Here is a 22,623-nt window from a genome sequence, read left to right as displayed (position 1 = left end):
TTTTTGTGAGAAAATAGTCTTAAAAGGCTTCACTTGCCCAAGCTTTTATAAGCTTAAAGTGTAGGAGGTTTGGAACCTCATATTATTGTCTTTATTTCAAGCTTTTGTTGTTCTCTTCCATTGCAACACATAGGCATTAATTTTCACTTTTAAAGAGAAGAAACAAAATTTTATAAAATGGAGAACAATGGGTACTTGACCCTCAATTTTCAAAAACATCAAGATAGTGTAAATCAAGCCCCTGGTAGATACAAATATTGAGATACAAGAAAATACAAAGAGTGAAAAGGTTGATATTGTACAAGATACTAATGTTGAGGATAATAGTCCTTTGGATACAGATATACAGGTTGAGGTTACAATTCCTAGGGAGCAAGCAATAGTTACTGAGACTGCACCAAGTGGCAAAGCCACTGGTGCAAGTGAGAAATTTAGAGAGGATAAATCATCCGATGAAAAGAAAGGGGAATTTGATAGGGAACTGGTAGTGAGTCCATCATTGTTGTTAACGGATACCTCACAGGTTGTAAAGAAAAACAAAACCAAGATGAGTCCCACTAAACTCATGATGATGGCTGCACAAAAATTAATGAAGGAGAGATCTATGGATAAAGGGATTATTTATCAGTCTATCATTGTTTTGCATATACTAGTCTCGGATTGCAAGTTTGATAGAGAAATGAGCCCATCTCACAAGATTAAGACAATTATAGAGCATATTTCAAAGGATTTTTAATCCTTGTAGCAAATTTTAAACCGGCAAGCACTGGAGAGGTTCACACAGGCTAAATGAGATGCATTTGATCAAATGATTGAGTCTAACAGAAAGGAAATTCATGGGAAATTGAAATTGATAGATAATTCTTTGAAGCAGTGTACAAATATATACATAGTATGTGTTAGGCCCAATATGGAAAGCTAATGTACTAAGAGGGGAGGGGTGAATTAGTACTCCAAAACCTTTCTTGAATAATAACCTTGCTGTTATGCATAAACAGAATAGTGTAGTAACATAAAATAAAGTTAAAACAAATAGATAACAATCATACATGATTCACTCCATAACACATATATTTTGGTTACGCAAAAAATCTTGGTTAGAGAGAAAAACTATGGTGGGGATGACACCCACAACTTCACTACTGTAATAATAAAGAATACTTGGTTAGAGCTACATTTAGCTATTTCTGATAGCTTACCCTGTTAGGAGTAACAAGATCTATTAGATCTACCTTACTAAAGGATTTTACAACATTTATTCTAAATACTACACTTGGTTAGAGGCTTTGCAATTTATAGACTTGGTTAGAGTCTCTTTTACCTTGTTAAAGGTTTCTCTTTCAACTTCACAATATTACAATAAAATCATTACAAACATCTACAAATTTACATCTGAAATGTTATAGCAGATTCTATGTGCTCAGGATAAGATTACCTTGCATATATCATACCTCGGTAAACCATATAGTAACTTGGTAAACCCTTCTATTTACTCTGTTCTTCGACTGTTCTCTGAAAAACTTCTCGGTGACCTTTGTGTCTCTGTAAGAATCTTCCTTCATGCATAGATACACTTCAATAATGCTGTATATATAGATCTCTTAAAATGGTGATCCAATTCATTGCTTCGATCTTACAAACAAGATTCCTCAAATGAATAACTAAATATTTCATTGGTTAGATTGACCTCGCAACCATACACAATTTTCTAGTGCAATTTCCAATGTAATAATGGTTACATGTGCCTCAATCTTGTAACACATTTCCATATGCATGTCCAGGTTCAATGTATCTGGTAACACATTTCACTCAGTGAATATCAACTTGGTGTGTTAAATTTACTGCTTGGTAGACAGCTCGGTGTATACTACATTCTGTGACTACTTTCTTCTGTAACTGACTAGACTATTCATACTAACTTCTCTGTTTATACTGACTTTATGATTTGGTAGTGCTAACCAACTAGAATACATAGTATGACTTTGAATATAAAAACTAATGGCAACTTGATAAGTAGTAACAATCTCCCCTTTTGACATTAGTTGAGATGTTTAAGAAAAACTACTTTCAAAGTCATAACTAAAAAATCTATATACTTTGCAAAATGACTACACTAGATAGTATATACAATAGTCAATGAAATAGTATATTCAGATATACTCCCCTTATCATTATACTATACATAACTCAGATTTTGCATGCTCGGTTCTATTCTGTGCTTGTGTGCTCTGCTTACTCTGCATGCTCTGCTTGGTATACTCCCCTGTATACAATACTCAAAACTGTATTACCATAACTATATCACTCTCCAAATATAGTATATTACTCCCCTTATGTAGTATTACTCCCCTTTTTTGACAAACATCAAAAACTTAATTTCCATCAAGGGGCGGTAACTGATCAAAAATAGATTTATACTTGGTCTGGGTGTCGGTGAGTGCGACTGAAAGTGCATCCTTTACACTTTCCATTAAAGAATTTTGTGCTTGAATATCAGCCAATAGTGATATTAAGCCATCAAGAGTGATGCCCTCTTGTGTAGTAGATAGGTGTGTAGCTCAGTTAATCTACTCTTGAACTAATGAGAGATGAGGAAGGAATAATGTCTAGAGGGTCATTATATCCATCTTGATCTTATGCTCTTCATTTCTGAGTTCTAACTATTGAGCCATGAGTTGTTGAAGCTTAGTATAAAAATTTTGAACTGAATTAGGCTCGGTGGTCAACTTAGTTGAGAGATCGATGATCTCTTTCTCAATTGCATCAGTTTTATTTTTGATATCTTTAATGAATAAGGAAAATGTACAAAGTTTCTGAAATAAATAAAGAATATGCTTGAGTTGAGGGGACAACTCAACAATGAATTTGATAAGCTTTACTTTCCCTATAGCGAGAGCTTTTTGTACCTCTTCTATCATCTTTGCAATAAGCTCTTTATCTTTTAGCTTGCTCAAGTACTCAGATGCATCAACTCTAGATGTTTCTATTTGAGTAAGGAGTTCATCCAATTGAATGTGGATGGCTACATCGGTTGACACTGTTGCTGAAGGTAGCATATTTTTTAGTAGTGTCTTTACCTTCTGGAGTACTTTATTTTTCTTTTGAATGGCCAATTGTTTTTCTTCTTCAGCCTTTGCTTTGCATAGTTCACCGAAATCAATAAGTGCTTGCCCTTTTAATTTTGAGATATCCACATTGGGCAACACTATTGGTTTAGTTAAATCAACTTTGAAACTATGCTTTCTCACCTTCTTCTCTTTACCTTTGGTTGATTGTACTAAGACAAGTGCTTGTGAGGCTTGCTGACCCTTGGTAGGTTTCTCTATAGATGCAACACTTTGGTTGGTTCCTATAATTGTTATGGTGTCCTTGGGTGTCTCGGTACTAGGGGTCTCAGCTATAACATTTTGAGTGCTTGACAGTGCTTGAGACATCTGATCTTTAGTTGTATCTTTTTCTGCTTCAAACTTGTGACCTTTGGTGCCTTATTCTATATCCTTAGGAGCTTTGGTAGAGATAGGTGGCTTGACCGGTGGATAAGGCTGAACTTGTTCTAAGACAGATTCACTAGATACAAGTTTTCATAGGTAGTGCCTTCTATCATTTCCTGCTCTGGTACTTCTGCATCCATGACATCTTCATCAATTTGAATAGTGTCAGCTGGGTCTTGCTTGGTAGCATCAGGACCTTGCTCGATGACATCAAGATCTTGCTCGGTGACATCAACAATTTCAACTTGAGATTGTTCACCGACATCCTTTATTTTGAAGATATCCCACCATTTAGCTTTTGTCTCCTTCTCCACATCAATGTATAGCCCATTCATCAATTTTAAGGCTCTCTATTTGAGAAGAAATTTAGAATTGTATGTTGTCAAATGTTCTTTAATTTCTACTACAGACATATCAGGAAATAGATGGACTAGACTTCTTTCTCTTATTTGTTTCTCTGAGTCCATTGCATATTTCCATCTATTATCAATATGTAAGTATAATTAACTTGGAAGTGACTTTACTAGTTCTAATGGAGCTAGCCGAAACTTTAGAAGTGTGCAGATGATAGCTTCTTCAATTTGTTGCTTCTCATCATTATTCCTAGTCCCATACTTGACATATCTAAATCCTGCAAATCCACCATATTCTTTAAGATTGGCACAAAAGTTTTCAACACTATGAATATTTACCTTCTTGCTTTTTACAATTTGAAATTTGTTTGCATCATCGGATTCTATATCACTAGACTCTTTTGCCAGAATGAGTCTCCGAGTAGATTTCTTGTAGGTCTTGGTTACCTTGGGTGCAATAACACTCTTTTGTTTCTTACTCGGTGATGCAGCTAATGCTCTAGTGTTAGGTCTCTTTGTTGGTGGAGTCGGTAGGGCCTTTGAAATGACCTGTTTCTTTCTTTTCAAAACTTTACCCTTAGGCAACTCGGTACTTAAAGTTATTGCTACCTCTTGAGATTTTGATTCCTCTTCGGTAATGGCAAGAGTGCCTTTGATAGGTGTAGAGGAGGATTCTTCTCCAAATTTCTCAGATAAAACCTTTATCATGTTTGTAGCCTTTCTTGTAGCCTTGGGTACTACAATGCTCATTTTTACTTTTTCTTTCACTTCTTCATAAGTTCCATATCTTAGTTCGATAGCATGCCTTGGCAATGAAAGATAGGCATCAATTTGCTATTGTGTGATATCATAGTCAATCTCATAACCCATTGGTGGCAAAGATTGAGTCCTTGGTTCAATAGCATTTATATAATAGTAATTAGTGTCTACCTCAAAACATATATCATCCTTATATTTCTCTACCAGCTGTGGTGGAATCCGGTACTTGTTGTGCATCTTCTCTTGAAATTTGTTGAAATAGTCATCCATGATATCATTAAAATTATCTCCCAATTTCTTGATAAAATCATTGATTTGATGGGTGATAGGTCGGTGTAGCTCCCAAACTACTTTACCGACTAAGGGAAAGAACTTCTCAAAGTTAGAAAAACATGCATACAAGAAGTGAACCAAACTTCAGTGTGTTTGCTGAGTTGTTCTTCTTCGGCTTCCTTATTGTGTTCAGGTTCTCAAACAAGTTCTTCAGTAGCACTTCACATAAATCTACTTTCATTCCATTTTTCACTATTTTATAGGCTAAGTCAACTGCGGCACATGGTGCACTATTTTCCCTTGCTGATTGGAAGAAATAGTAACCAATTACTCTAATTGCAAACTTAAGTTCTGCATCAGTGACATTGTTCAATTTCAGTCCTCGGTAATCAGATTCTACTCTAGTTAGACTGATTAACTCCTTTTGTGATATCATTTTTTGTGCTCGTGCATGGTCATAGATAGGATACCCAATGATCATATGAATGATTTCATTGGTGATTTTGAATGGTTTCTCCTCTAGCCACATATAATCATCATGAACTCTTCTTAAAACAAACTTAACCCACTATGATTTGAACACATGGGAATAGGCTAGGGCTTCAGTTAATCCCTTGATTTTGATATGCTCATACTTGCTATCCATTTTGCCATTGGTACAAAGTTCATCATATGTGTCACTAATCTCAACATGACCGAGTTCTTCAACATGACATTTGGTGAAGAATCTAACATCTTCGACTAACAAGACTTGATCCAAGATGAGTGAAAATGCAGTTTTGTCATTCGGTTCAGAGGCGACTTTAGGAGTCAAAGAGTACTTCAGCGAGGGCTTCTCCACATTCTTGACAACTATGAGATCTTGGATCTTGGGTGTCATTGTAGATTTTAGGTAAGAGCTTAGCAAACTAACCTTAGGGTTTGACGGTTTTCAAATGACTGACACTTCACACTCGGTAGATAATAGCAATTTGACAAGATCAAAAACCAGCTTAATAGTGTGATAAGATTTGATGTAAATACCTTGAAGTTCGCTCTGAATGAAGTTTGATCGCCTTGATTTCCTCTGCTCTGCTCTCTTGAAAACTTGGTGAATGAAAATGACCATGAAAATACCTTTAAGTACACAAAATACCTTATCGGGCTCCGTATGAGTTAGGTCAAAACATTAAATGAACTCAGTTCACCTTTAACTGATTAACTTCTTTTTTCATTTTAACCGAGTAACCAAATTTCCTTCATTTACCGACTTGATAGGCTTCTTGTATACACCAACTTGACAGGTTTCCTATAAAGTACTTTTGATAGAATTTCAAACTTACTAATGCATCTTAACTATGTAGATTTTGAATTTTGTACATAATAGAATAGGAACTATTATGATTTAACCTTTAGAGAATGCAATCCCTTCATACTTTTTCTAATTAATTTGGAATAGGTGCACCTAACTTGATAGGTAAGGTGCTTTCTTGATCTGACATGATTTCCTTCTTTTTCCAAATCATCTTAAATTTTTCTTCTATCTCTTAAGTGTCTCTTCTAGGTTGATCTCTGCAATCTCTAGCTAAATGTCCAGCTTTGTGACAATGAAAACATGCCATACTAGGATTTCTCCATGATATTCAGTTGTTCATTCCAAACCTTATTAAATAGTTGGCACTAATATGTCCATATCTTCCCCAACATTTACACCATATCCTTGTATTGTAATCCCATGGTACTGCTGCATATTGTTGGTAAGGATTTGTGTGAGTTCGGTAACCTCTAGTGTTTGCTCGGTGTGGACACCACATGTAGTTCTTTTTCTTAGACCAGAACTTCTCGGTACTATGTCCATATCTATTGCAGTTTCTACAAAACCCTTTGAATTTTGCCTTTTGATAGTTGTTAACAAAGTTTGTCCTACATTGATTAGATGTGTGACCATATTTATTGCAATTGTAACAATATCCATTGGACTTACTGCTATTCGGTTGCTTACCTTTTCTAATCTGGCATATGTTGGTAGTATGACCTTGATTTCCATAGTAGTAGCAAATAGGCTTCTTCCTTTTGATGTTATTCCTATTTCCAGCTTGCTTTGATGATTCTTCTCTCTTGGTAGTATGAATTCCTTTCTTGGTTGATCCTTTTCCTTTGTAAACGAGTCCTACATCTTTGTTGGGTCTTCTTGTATTCAGTTGCTCATCCAACATCTTTGATGCATCATAACTCTTCTTCAATGTTTCTTTGGATTTCTTCTTTGTTTCAAGTTCATTAGTCAACCTTGATAATTCAAGTTTTAATGCTTGATTTTCATCATTCTTTAAAATTACTTCATGATGTGCATAACTTAGTTGATCTATCATATTTTATTGAATCCTAGTTAACCTTATGATTTCATCGTTCTTATCAGATACTAAGACTTCAAGTTGTTGTTTCTCTCTTTGTAGATCTCTTGCTTTATCCTCTGCTGTCCTCAATGCATCTAGATTTTCAGTCATCTGTGTACTGAAATGTTCATGTTCTATTTTCATTGCTTTTAGTTGATTAGCCAATGCTTTGTTCTTTTCTTTCAATACTCCAATCATTTCTTTAGTTTCTTTAGATATACTGTTCTTAGATGATGTCTCAATTTGTTCCACTAACTCTTGAGAATCCGGCAAGTCATCAGATAATCTTCTTCTTGCTTTCAGAGATTTTTGCATTTGCCTTTGCATGTCTGTAATCACTTGATTTGCATGATCCATCTCTTCTTGCAGATATACAATCCTCTGAGATTGTTTATAGCCTTCCATTGATAAGATCTTTCTCTTTAGGTAGTTAAACCCTTTTCCAAGATTCAAGCTGTGATACCAATTGTTAGGCCCAATATGGAAAGCTAATATACTGAGAGGGGAGGGGTGAATCTATACTCCAAAATCTTTCTTGAATAATAACCTTACTGTTATGCATAAATAGAATAGTGTAGTAACATAAAATAAAATTAAAACAAATAGATAACAATCATACATGATTCACTCCATAACACATATTTTTTGGTTACGCAAAAACTCTTGGTTAGAGAGAAAAATTGTGGTGGGGATGACACCCACAACTTCACTACTGGAATAATAAAGAATGCTCGGTTAGAGCTACATTTAGCTATTTCTGATAGCTTACCCTGTTAGGAGTAACAAGATTTGTTAGATCTACCTTGGTAAAGGATTTTACAACATTTATTCTGAATGATGCACCTAGTTAGAGGCTTTGCAATTTATAGACTTGGTTAGAGTCTTTTACCCTATTAAAGGTTTCTCTTTCAACTTTACAATATTATAATAAAATCATTACAAACATCTGCAACTTTACATTTGAAATGTTATAGCAGATTCTATATGCTCAAGATAAGATTACCTTGCTTATAGCATACCTTGGTGACCCATATAGTAACTCGGTAAACCCTTCTGCTTACTCTATTCTTTGACTGTTCTCTAAAAACCTTCTTGGTGACCTCTGTGTCTCTGTGATAGTCTTCCTTCATGCATACATACACTTCAATAATGTTGTATATATAGATCTATTAAAATGGTGATCCAATTCATTGCTTCGATCTTACAAACAAGATTCCTCGAATGAATAACTAAACAAAATATTTCATTGGTTAGATTGACCTCGCAATCATACACAATTTTCTAGTGCCTCAATCTTGTAACATGTTTCCATATGCATGTCCAGGTTCAATGTATCTGGTAACATGTTTCACTCGGTGAATATCAACTCGGTGTGTTAACTTTATTGCTTGGTAGCCATAAAAAGATACTCGGTAGATAGCTCGATGTATAGTGTGTTCTATCACTGCTTTCTTCTATAACCAACTAGACTGTGCATACTGACTTCTCTATTTATACCGACTTCATGATTCGGTAGTGCTAATTGACTAGAATATATAGTATGACTTTGAATATAAGAACTAATGGCAACTTGATAAGTAGTAACCGTATGTTGTAACATATTTGCTCTTACATTTAATTTGGATAAGAAGATTAAGGAATTCCAAGAGAAAATTACAAGTATATCTAATTCTTTTGATGGGTTGACTTCATTGACTACATCCATTGATGGTCAAATTTTGGTTTTGGAAGCCCAAATTTCTGTTCTTGATAAAGAAGAATAAAACATCATAAGAAGAGCTAGAAGTCTTAGAGGCTTGGTGAGTCCCTAGTTGGATTCACTCAGTGTACATAAGGAGTGTATGGATATCTATTCTAGGCACTTTCAAATCTAGTTGGGATACTTATCTTGAGATTTTGGAGAAGTTATACCTAGATATTTTCAAATATATTAATCTCTGGTAAGATATTTTTAAGATATTCATTGTATGGTATCTTTCATTCCTTGTCTCGATTTTGGATCTTTGGCATTCTTTTTAGAAATTTTGATGGCATTGATCTCAAAAGGGGAGTGATATAGATGTGAAAAAGAATAGAGGGAGTTGTATACATTAGGGGGAGTGTGGAGTATTTTGTATTGATGAATATTCAGCTCAGGGGGAGCAGGCAGTATGAAACCGATAGATGAAACCATGATCATTTTTTAGATGAGTGTTTCTATCAATGCCAAAGGGGGAGATTGTTGGCAATTGACACTCAAATGGTATCTTGTTCCAACTTCATATTTTGGTTCAATTGTGTACCAACAACCACTTCATCGACACCGACACTGACAGGATGGAAGGAATTCTCAGGTTACTAGAATGAAGGCCAAAATTGTTTAGAATATGGTTATCAGTATTGGAGGTGGACATCTCTTGGATCTATCATCGGAATTTTTTTTTGATATTCATGTATTTATGTTATCTATCCATGTAATTTTATACTATAAATATCTTTGTGAGACGACATAAGGCATGGAAAATTATAAAGAGTATATAGGTCAGTTGGATTAGATCATTTTGATAGAAGTGGAATATTGGGATATGTGAGGTTATGGAATATGTGGATGTGAGATGATGTGAAATATATCAGAGAGATCATGTATGTGAGGTTATTTATGTAAGGGTTTAGGGTTTTAGATCGAAACATACAGAGGTTAACAAGAATTGTATTCAGGCATAGAAGATGCTATCTTAGCAGTTCACATACTTCTCTGGATTGTAGTCTAGATTTATATGTAGTCAGTGAGGCTACTTTTCATTGAGCAATGTGATCTAGGATTTAAGCCTTCCTACAAGTGCATTCCCCTTATATTTTGTAATATCTCTTCTTATTGCCAATGAATTGATATTGTGGGTCACAAATCCCACCATGGTTTTTCCTCTTTGAGGTTTTCCACGTATAATTTTGTGTGTTATGGTGTTCATTTATGTGATTGGCTTATAATTTTTTGTATTATGGTGTTCAATTTTGTATGTATCAGCATACTAGTTGGTATATGCATGTTTTAATAAGGTTAAAATTGATCAGATCAGTAGAACACTAATTCACCCCCCTGCTCTCAGTGTCTTGGATTCCAACACCGCGTACATTCCTGCCACAGTCCGGGAAAATTTTCCTCAAATTAGCAGGGTGAATTCATCTTGACATTTTACTACCACATCCAGGTGCACAGGTTCATCGCATATTCCGATCTCAAGTTATAATCAGTTCTTTGTCACTTTTGCACTACATAATTAAATTAATTTCTTTTCTAAATAAAACAAGGAAGAGGGGATCAACTTAGCATTCCCAATTCATTTAGAATTCAATCTACCATCTTTGTGTGGAGATATTGAATCTAGTGAATTATCCTTCTCCCTTCCTAATGTAATGGTGAAAAGTGCTTGAATTGTAATTGATAGCAAAAATCTCATCTCTCTTTGAGGGGAAGGGTATTTTTCCTTTTGATCTATCACTCACCATTTTCCCACCATTACATTTTGGTGAACCCGATGTCTTGCATGTTTTCCTTTGAACAACATTGTATATTTTTCCTTTACAAGTTTCAACTTTCTGCAAACTTAGTGGTTAATTCATTAAAAACCCTAGTTTTTAAAATCAAAATTGGACTTTTGATTTGTAAAAAATTGCTTGTGGTTATCTTAGATCTGAAAATTTCTTTGTTTGTCAAATTCAATTTCCTCATTCTCTTGTTTAATTTACAATTAAAATTTACAAAATTAAGAGGTTACTTGTTAAAACCCTAATTTTTAAAAATCATCTTGAACTTGTGCAAAAATTGGATTTAAACTTGATTTTCAGATTTCTAATTGTTCTTAGATTTGTCTTCAATCCTGCAATTCAAATTTTCAATTTCTTCCCTTTTTCCCAAAATTTAAATTTTAAAATTAAGTGGTTAGGTCACCAAACCCTAATTTTTAAAATAAATTGGATTTTGTGTGAATTTGAACTCAATTTCATTTACATTCAAATTTCTAAACATTTTCCAAAGTGTCTCTATCCATTAGGTTTGACCGTTTTCAAAATTGCAATTTAATTCCTCTTTTTCTTCAAAACCCTAATAGGGTCCTATTTTCACATTTCCACCTTCATTTCACCCATCCAGAGATCGTAAAATTTGCCAATTTTTTGGAGTTAGATTTAAAATCATTGTAATATCCATCCCTAAAAATTTCAAAAAAGTTGGTTGGACCATGTGCATTCCCACCACGATCCTTGACTTTTTTTCCAAATTTTTGGGAGATTGTTATGATTGTTTTTAATAGCTTAAATCTAGAAGATTGGTTGATTTTATCGATTTTTGAACCCTCTAGAATCGGAAATACCTTCAAAATTCAATATTTCAAATTTCAAGATTTTTTTTTAAATTAAGAGGTTAATTATTGTCTGCCCTCATTTTAAAAATTCTAATTTTAAAATTAAGTGGTATTCCCTTGGTCCTAATTATTAAAATTCCAATTTCATTTCATTTTTGGAAATTTTGTCATCCTCTTCTTCCCACAAAGTTCAAATTGTGTAATCATTATTTTCTTGAATTTTGCATTACTCAATTTTGTAAGCCTTTGTTCTACAATTTAAAATTCAAAATTTTCCCTCTACTGCATGAGTTTTACCACTATCTATCCTACCTATCCTATCCCTTTTAGATGAAGCATTATAATTAAGGCTTCCAAAGGTTTAATTACCAAGGAGATGGAGCCTAATTTGGGTGACTATTTTAATAAGGATCATGTCAATTCTTCCCATCCTAATCATGTGCCTATTGATGGGTCTTATGATAAAGAAGAAGCTTTAACTAGGGTTTCTTTAGATCAACTTTCTACATTGGACAATCAATTTGATAGCTTTCAATAATGGATGCCCCAAGAATACCCTAATGGTGAATCTCTTCCATTAATTCAAGGTCTTAAGCGCATGCTTCAAAGTGATAAGAATGGAATTGATATATTGTGTGGTATTGCACATATTGTTGATTCTAATGTCATGCCTATCAAGAGTTGTGTTGAAACCTAGGTTACTCACAACCTTCAACACAAGTCAATTCCTCTATTCCTTTGACTAATCCTATGGCTAGTATTCCTACTTTCACATCTAACATCATGGCTACTTCAACTCAAAATGTCATTCCTACAACCATAGGTCATGGGGGAAATCCCTCTTCTTCATTTAATCCTCCATAGTTACCTATGACTTCCATGAGTATTCTTATTATTCCTCAACCAATCAGCGTGACACAAGGGGGAAATTCCTTCAACAACTTTATTCGTCCTTTAAGTGTCCCTTTTCCTATCCCAATGCCTACTAATCATAATGTCCCACCACCTTATTCTCAGTCCATGCCTTCTTTCAACAACATCACAATACCTTCTCAATCACCTATGTCTAACATCAATTCTTCCACCGAAATGACAATTAACAATCTTGCTCAAAGTGTGTCTTTCTTACAACAACAAATTGCTTCTATGGGTCAATCCTAGTTTAGTGTGCCCACCTTTGATGTTGCTAACCCACTTTCTCTTGATATTGTTAAATTCATGGCACCTAAACATGTTGAGATCCCTCAACTATAACTCTATAATGGAAAAGGTGATCCTCTTATGCATGTCAAAACATTTTAAACCTTGTGTACTGATTTTTCTTATGATCAACAATTGCTTAAAAAATTGTTTACAAGAACACTAAGAGATAAGGCCTTACAATGGTATTTCTCTTTTCCTTATTATTCTATCACTTCCTTTCAACAACTAGCAAATGATTTCATCCAACAATTTCAAAACAACATTGGTCCCAAAATCACTTTGACTGATTTAATGCATTGTAAACAAGGTGTTAAAGAAAAAGTGATTGATTTCATTGGTAGATATAAGCAGTTTTTTGCTCAAGTTTCTTTTCATGTTCTTGATAATGATATTCAAAGAATTTTCAATTCTAATTTACAAACAATATCACGGAAAAGCTTCTATTGTCTGAGTTTACTTCTTTTCCGCAGTTGTGCACAACACTCCACAATTATCAACTCGCTGTGAGTCAAGTGGATCAATCCACTTCTATGGCTCTGAGTGATAAGGGGGAGAGTGTTCAACAACCATTTGCAAATTTCAAACCAACAAAAAACTTCATCAAGTTCAATGATCCAATCAACAACAACCATGTGAATGCTACAACAGGTGTGCCTTCGATTTCTAAATTTTTCCAAAGAGAAAGATAGTTTACTCCTTTGAATGAATCTTTACATAGTATTATGTCTCAGTTTTTGCATGAAAATGTTATCAAACTTCCTCCTATAAAACAAATTGATCCTTCCAAACTTGCATCTCCTTATTTTGATTACAATTCCTTTTGTCAATTTCATCATCAACCTAGTCATGATACTGAGAAATGTTTTGTATTGAAAAATAGGATTCAAGACTTAATTAATAATAATACTATATCTATGGTAGGTGTGAATGATAAAGGGAATAAATCAGTTGCTCTTCCTAATCAAAATCTTAAGATTTTCATTGCTCCCTTGCCATCTCATTCTGAAGAATTCACCTCTATGGCTCCAAACTTGGTTAATATGGTAGAAACATAAGATACACCTAAGGATCCTTGTATTACATTGGACCCTAGTGAGACAATTAGAACAGCTGATGGCCCTTTATACATAGTTGAAAAGGTTAAGGATATCCCTTGCCATGGTGACTTGATTGATCCCTCTTCCATGGTTAATGCCATAAATCAAGAGTATATTTTTACTTTATGATTACATAAACCACTCTACGATTCTTCTAATGTGGTTGTCAGGTAATTTGATGACTTCTCTTGTCCTACCATTGGTTCTATCAACATTCCTATTGAAGTTAATTCTAAATCCATAGATGTGAACTTTGTTATCATACCTTCTTCTAAACAATTTCGTAAGAAGTTGGGCTATTGTTGGATATCTCCCATGAAGGCTATTGCTTCTCCAATCCACAAGTGTCTTAAGTTTCCTCACAATGCAGAAATCATAACTGTGAACCATAGCTTATTTCATCCATCTGAAAGAAGCCAAAGTGTTCCTATTGATTTCTTTTGGCCCAAACAATTTAAATCTCTTCCATCAAGGAGCGATTCTCTTTTTCAATCTTATAAAAAATGGAAGAGGGATATGATATTATCCTTAAGTCAACCTAGATCCCCAACACTTGACATTCCTATTGTTCTTCAACATGAGGTTCTTCCCCTCTCGGATAGAACTAATCTCCCTTGTAAAGAGAATTTTCCACCTACTCCTATGGATGTGACTTTACCTTTTCTTAAGGAGAACAATAATATTCCTCCTAAGGCTATACCTATACCTCCTCCTCATGATGGACTTGGTCTCCTCCAAAGACCTAATATTCCTCATTTTTATGGCATAGTTCCACCTCCTTCCTCTTATTGAGAGAAGAGGCATAATTCTCCTATTGTTCAACCAAAAAGACCTCAACCTAAACCTTCCACTATCAAAGAGATAAATATTCATACTTTTTCAAGTGTTCCTCCTCCTTTTCAGCCTTCCACTAAGACTTGATGGAATTGTTGTGTGAGAGAACGCCAACGAAGATGTCGTGTTTGAGCTCTTGAAGCTATTCATTGAAATACTCAATCTTCTTAGACTCCAATAGTTGACATGATTTCCTTTTCTCCTAAGCAAGATGTTCAACCAAAATCTCCAAATCATAAGTTGCATAACACATGTGATGTCTTTACTCTTATTCATGTTCTTGATCCTCTTGCTTTAAACTTTCATTAAGGAATGGGTGAAAATGTTATTCATAATGGTTATACAACTCATAATGCTTCTAATAGTGAGTATGAGTATGTTGATGTGGATAAACATTTATCAGATGAGTTTTCACAAACCCTAATCCTAGCTCCTAAAATCAAACAAAGTGACTTACAACATGAGCATAGTCCTTTTTTGGATCTTTTGATAGCTCCATCTGTTGTGCTTGATATCTCTCCTTTAGCATGTTGCTTGCCTTCTTGAAATAGTTATTAGCAAGATCAATAGGCAGATCTCGTGTTAAATTAGAAATATTAGCGTTGTAAATATTTCTCTCTCCTTCCTTGATCTTTTGTGACCATTCTTCTATGTGTATCCCTATCCTTTTATTTCTTCCCTTAATGTCTACTTGGGGATGATGCAAAGCATTGAGATCTTTTCTTGGTCTCTTTCATGTTGACTCAAAAGACATCCCCTCTTCCCTTTCTTCTAAGGTAGTGTCCTTCTTTGGGGAATGAAGATTATTATATGCATATACATACATGATATACATGAATTATCATATAGCATACTGATCCCAACAAAAGCAACACTACCTCATGTTTTGTGTTTATTATCATTGGGTTTATTCCTTGATTGGGGGCTAAATCCTTGTGATAATTTTTTCCCTTTCTTTTCTCTCTTTTGGGTGTATCCTACCTTAAATAAATTGCTCTCAATAAGGCATGTGTGATCACTTTAACGTGGGAGCATACACTCTACTCACATTTTCCTTCTTGTGATACTTAGAATTACTTAGTGAACTTTGTTTTTCTTTGTAATCTATGTATCCTTTCTTTTATGACTCAAGGTGAAGGAAACTTTGCTACTTGTAGTCATGGTTCTCCCCTTCTTGATCTTCACTTTTACTTTGTCAAATCAAAGTTGTAAGATCCTAAGTCCACTAGGGGCTTAGCATATCTTTCCTCCTTGACATGGTGAAAGTCTTTCAATTTTGTTTCCTTGTACTTTATCAATAGTATTGGTGTATGCTTATACTCCTGCTAAAGTGGGGCTAAATGTAGTGTCATAAAATTGTGACCCTAGAAATTTTTGACTGTATTAGGGTCCTCATGCATGTAAGTTCAAATCCTCTATCCTGATCGGAGACTGGCTATTTCTCAGCTTGCAAAAACAACTTCTTCCTTGGCTTGTTCATCATCCCGATTGTATTCTACCCTAGAGAAAGGGGTATAATAGGGACATGGTGCCATTGTCCCCCCTTGGATAGGGGAATGATGCCCTTTTCCTCCATTGATAGGGGCATGGCACCCCTATCCCTACCCTATTTTGGGGTAGGACCTTCCTAGAGCATGCATTGTAGGTTGTGCAATGAGTGGGAAAACTCTCTCAATGTTGTCCCATGACAAAATTCAAACCCACCAACATGTATTTAAGTGGGTATTCTCTCACTCATTTTCATAAGTGGGATAGGTGGAAGCTGGATAGGTTGGAGAGGTCAAAGTTGGAGAGATTGAAGATGCACAAGTGATGAAGCATTCAAGCATTCTTTTCTAGCATTGAGCATTCTTAGGTTTCCTTTCAAGGATAGGTGTTGCATTCAAGTCAAGGATTCAACCATTGAAGAGGAGATTGATTTCAACACTCAATTCTACACAAGCATTTCTATCAACATTGCTACTACAACCTCCCTTGAGGTGATTTACAATTTAGTCTTTCATTTACATCTACTTGCAAGTACTTTCTTTCATTACTTGGTTAATTCCAAAACTGGGGTTTGACCTAAAGGCAAAACCCTAAGCCCAACCCATTTTCCTCTCTTTTCTATGTGTAGGTTGCAGGTGCGTAGCTATACTTTCATATTCAGACTTTGTTGGTATTTTGGATATGTTCTTATGGTTTTGTCATTGATGTCAACACTTATCATCACTTGTCAACACTAATCAGCACTTGGAGATCTTTGGTTATGTTCACTGGAAAGTCAGAGACTTATGCAAAGTCACCGGTATTTGGTTCACTAGTAGATTATATTGTTCACTGACACTTGGAATGACTTGGAGACAACCTGGTTATGTCAAATACATTATTTCATCACTTGTTTTTGGCGATCTAGTTATTGGTTTATTCGGGTTTGCATATTTGTTGTTACTGGCAAATAGGTCTACGATATACACCAGCAGGCATATCTATTCTAGATCAGCACGACACATTATGGAGATGACTTATTATTATTGTAAATGCATTGAGCCAACATCATACATAGGGTATTGATTTATTTGTAATTGATTTTATTATAATATATTTTAGTGAGCCGGCCTATTCAATTCATCCTAGGTTATGGTATAAATGTAATATCTCATTTGTGAGATTAATAGGTGATTGGAAAAATAATTATAGTAAGGTATATGCAAAAATAAGTAGAGCTATACATGCACACATCATTTGAAGGTTGAAGGAAGGTTTTAGTGAAGGCAATCAGAACTAAACTGATACTGAATCCAACATATGAAGATGCTATTTTATGCAGTACACTATTATTGGATTTAACCATCCAATTGTAGTCAGTGTGACTCTCATTTTGTGTTTGATAGGCAGCTAGCCTTTCTGCATGTGCAGAATCCATATTGTACACACATACTCTTTGCAGTAGTATCATTTGATTGTGGGTAAGGCTTCCCACCATGGTTTTTCCCCTTACAGGGTTCCCATGTACAAATATTTGTGTTATGTGTTGTGGATGTTATCTTTCGGTTTCATGCATTAATCTTTACCCGTACAACAATTAATTGATAAACTGTCTATCGACATAAAATTTGGTTTACTGGCATTAAGCATTAAGTTTTGGTTAAGTTAATTTTGGTTGAATTTATTAGACAACTGATTCACCCTCCCTCCTCTTAGTTGTCTTTGTAACCTAACAATTCGTATCAGAGCCTAGTACTCTTTTTGTGGAAGTTTAACTATTTGAGGAGATCCAATGTCTTCTAACTATTTCAGGAAGGACAGTCTGAAACTTGATGGAACTAACTATGGCATATGGAAGATTAGGATGGAGACACATTTAAATTGCATTAGAAAGGACATATGGGATGTTACAAAGAATGGCTATACTGCTCCTACTCAAGGTCAACCTAATCCATCTAGCTTAGCTAAAGATAAGGAAAATGATTGCAAAGCAAGAGAAGCACTTTTGAGTGCATTGTCAGATTAGCAAGTCATGGGATTGTCAAACAAATCTACTACTAAATCTATTTGGGACAAACTGGAAACTTTGAATGAAGGAGATTCCATAGTCAAAATTGGAAAACTTGAATGCTTCCAGGTCAGGTATGAAAGTCTGAAAATGGAAGAAGATGAAAGAATTTCTGCTTTTATGGAAAGAGTAAATGAAATTATTTTGGGTATACAATATTGTGGAGGGAACCTTAAGTGAAGATGAGTTTGTTTATAAATTTTTAAGAGCTTTTCTACCAGCATATAAAATGAAAGTTACTACTAGAAATGAATTGAGAACAATGCCTAATGCATCAGCATCTAGAGACACCTTGGTTGGAAAACTTTCAGCTTTTGAACTTGAGGAATTTGGTCCTGTTACTACTATTAAGATAGATCTAGCTTTCAAGGAATCATCATCAAATGCATCATCATAATCATCTAAGAAATCTGATTGGAAAGCCTTCTATGCAAGAGAACTTGAAGAAAGTAAGAGAGAAAATGAAGAACTTGAAGCACCATTTGCAAGGAAAATGCATAAAGGTCCAATTGGAAGTAAGTATGAAGGTAAAGCACCCTTTAAATGTTTTAACTATAATAAGATTTGTCATATGGCTTCTAGATGTCTTGATAGACATGCAAGATTAAGAGAAGAAGATAAAAGAACATATAAGCCTAACCCTGATTATCAGAAATACAAGTTTAAGAAGAATAGAGACAAATCTTGTTATTATGTTGATGAAGGAGTTACTAATGATTCTGATGAGGATTTGATAGACAATGGATGGGCTTTTGTTGCTATAACAGAAGATCAACCGGCACCTACTGTTCAACTGGTAGAGCAAGCCCCAAGCAACTAAAGTTGAAGATCATGATGAATGGATTATTGATTCAGGATGTTCACATCACATGACTAGTGATAAGAGTAAATTCTTAACCTTTCAGGAATACAATGGAGGTTTAGTAAGATTTGGAGATGATAAAGCCTATTTGATCAAAGGAAAAGGTACTATATCTTTCGATGGTAAGCACAATATTGATAATGTTTACTATGTTGAAGGTTTGAAGCATAATCTTTTGAGTGTTGGTAAATTAGTCGAGAAAGGATTTCAATTACAATTCAAGAATGGTAAATGCAAAATCTTAAATAGAATTAGTTTGGAAATTGCCACCGGTAATCAGACTAGAGGTAATATCTTTCATTTGAATAACAACGAGAAAGCATGTTTGATTGCACATATTGATGAAAGTTGGTTATGGCATAAGAGACTTTGTCATGTAAATTTTGATTGCATCGTGAAAATCAGTACAACTAAGGTAGTAAGAGATTTACCTAAGATTGTTAAACCTCACAATCCAATATGTAAGGAATGTCAATTTGGAAAGCAAGCTAGAGAAAATTTCAAGAGTATTCCAGAGAAGTCTAACAATGTTCTTGATTTAATTCGTATTGATTTATGTCATCCGGCAAGAACTAGAAGTATACAAGGAGATAGGTATTTTAAGGTAATCATTGATGACTATTCTAGAATGTGTTGGTTTACTTTTCTCAGGGAAAAATCTGAAGCATTTGGACAATTCAAACTATTCAAGGTGACGGTAGAAAATGAAACTGGCAAGAAAATCAAATGTTTGAGGTTAGATCAAGGAGGTGAACTCACATCTAATAAATTTAATACATTCTATGAAGTGAATGGGATCAAAAGACAATTATCAGCACCCCAAACACCCCAGCAGAATGGAGTTGTGGAAAGGAAAAACAAAACTATCTTGGCTGCAGCCAGAAGTATGATATCGGAAGAAAATCTAACTCATATATATTGGAGAGAAGCGGCCAATACAATAGTTTATACATTCAACAGAGTTCACATCAGAGGTGAAACCAGTAAGACCCCTCATGAACTATGGTTTTGTAATACTCCTACTCTTAAATATTTTAGAATATTTGGAAGTAAATGCTATATTAGTAGAGATGAGTATATTGGCAAATTTGATCCTAGAAGTGATGAAGAAATATTTCTTGGTTATTCATCTAAGAGAAAGGCATATAGATGTTTTAACAAAAGATTGCAAAAAAATTGTTAAGAGTGTAAATGTGAAGATTGATGAACAGTTTAGAGGAAATTCAAGGTACATGGACTCTGAACAAGAAATAGAAATAATCATAAACAAACCTACTATGAGTACACTGGTACAAAATGGTGATCCAGTTACACTGACATCATCTGAAAATTCAACAGTCACTGAAGAACAACAACAAGTAAAAACACCTCGGTATTAAAGATTGGATCATTCTGAAGATTAGATAATTGGAAACAAATTTCAAGGAGTTATGACTAGAGGAAGATTGGAAAATGAAGAGGTATGTATTATTTCTCAAAATGAACCTACATCTATTAATGAGGCATGTGAAGATAAATATTGGATTAAAGCTATGGAAGATGAATTGGAACAAATTGAAAGGAATGACAACTAGTCATTAGTTCCCCGGCCTAAAGACAAAAATATAATTGGAACTAAATGGGTTTTTCAAAACTAAACTTAATGAAGATGGTAAGGTAAATAGAAACAAAGCAAGAGTAGTGTGTAAGGGATATTCATAGAAAGAAGGAATTGATTAAAATGAAACCTTTGCACTGGTAGCCAGAATTGAGGCAGTCAGACTTTTATTGGCTTTTGCAGCAGACAAGAACTATAAAGTATATAAAATGGATGTTAAATGTGCATTTTTGAGTGGAGATCTTGAAGAACAAGTTTATATTGAATATCCTAATGGATTTTCTTTGACAGATAACAAAGACATGGTTTGTAAGTTAAGGAAAGCTTTATATGGTCTAAAACAAGCTCCTAGAGCTTTGTATGCTAGATTGGACAAATATCTTTTGAAGCTTAAATACACTAAAGGTAATGCTGACAACAATCTATACTACAAAGTGACTAATGATGGCATCTTGGTTATTGAAGTTTTTGTTGATGATATAATCTTTGGAGGAGAATATGGATTGTGTAAAGACTTTTCTAACAAAATGCAGCAAGAATTTGAAATGTCTATGATTGGAGAGGTACAATTCTTTTTAGGAATGCAGATTTCACAGACTGATAAATGTATATTCCTATGTCAATCTAAGTACTTGAAGGAATTACAAAAAAAATTTGGCATGGATAACTGTAAATCGGTAAGTACACCTATGACTACAATTGATAAATTATCTTTGAAGGATGAATCAACACCTGCTAATCCAACTAGATACAAGTCTATGATAGGAGGTTTACTATATTTGACACAATCAAGACCTGATATTATGAATGCAGTATGTATTGTTTCAATATTTTAGAGTAATCATAAAGAAAATAATGAACCAGTAGTGAAAAGGATTTTCTGGTACCTACAAGGCACTACAGATCTTGGTTTATGGTATCCTAGAGATGAAAAATTTGATTTATGTGCATACACAGATGTGAGCTGGGCAGGAGATGTGGATGATAGAAAAATCACCACCGGTGGAGCATTTTTTCTTAGTAGCAGACTAATTCCATGGTTGAGCAAGAAACAGAGTTGTACAAGTCTATCAATAGCAGAATCAGAATATGGTGCAGCAACAACTAATTGTACATAGGTATTATGGATCAAACGAATATTGAAGGACATAAAGGTAAAATGCAAGGAACCTATAACTATTTACTATGATAATATGGCAACAATTGATATATCAAAGAACCCAGTATTTCACTCTAAAACTAAACATGTTTCTATCAAATTCAATTTTCTAAAAGAGAATATTGAAGCAAAAGAAGTAAAATTGGTTTATGTGAATTCTAAAGAGTAGATTGCAAATATTTTACAAAGCCTTTGCCTAAGGAGACTTTTGAATATCTCAGAGAGAAACTTGGAGTCATACCTCTATTGTTAGTGACTTAGATAGTTGATGTTTGTCATCCACTGATAGAATTAATAGAGAAATCTTTTATTCCAGCTTTGATGATGAGAGCTACTTCTTAGGGGGAGTAGTTGGTATAATAAGTTGGTATTTTGTATTTGAAACTGGTTTTGTAATGCTTTGGCATTTGAAAAACATTTTGGGGAGAGATCTTTTGGGAGAAATTATTCCTAGGGGAGAGAAATTATGTATTTTGATTTCTGGTTAACGATCTCTTTGGGAGATTGTTGGTTTTTTGGTTTTTGGCATTTCTGTTTTGACACTTTGATGGTTTTTCCATCTTGTGTTGCCATCAATGCCAAAGGGGGAGATTGTTGGTATTTTGGATATGTTGATATGATTTTGTCATTGATGCCAACACCTATCATCACTTGTCAACACTTATCAGCACTTGGAGATCTTTGGTTATGTTCACCAGCAAGTTAGAGACTTATGCACAGTCACCAGTATTTGGTACACTGACATATT

This window comes from Cryptomeria japonica, chromosome 4 (genome assembly GCF_030272615.1).
Source record: "Cryptomeria japonica chromosome 4, Sugi_1.0, whole genome shotgun sequence".
In the NCBI taxonomy this organism is placed as follows: domain Eukaryota; kingdom Viridiplantae; phylum Streptophyta; class Pinopsida; order Cupressales; family Cupressaceae; genus Cryptomeria; species Cryptomeria japonica.
This window is presented reverse-complemented; position numbering follows the sequence as displayed.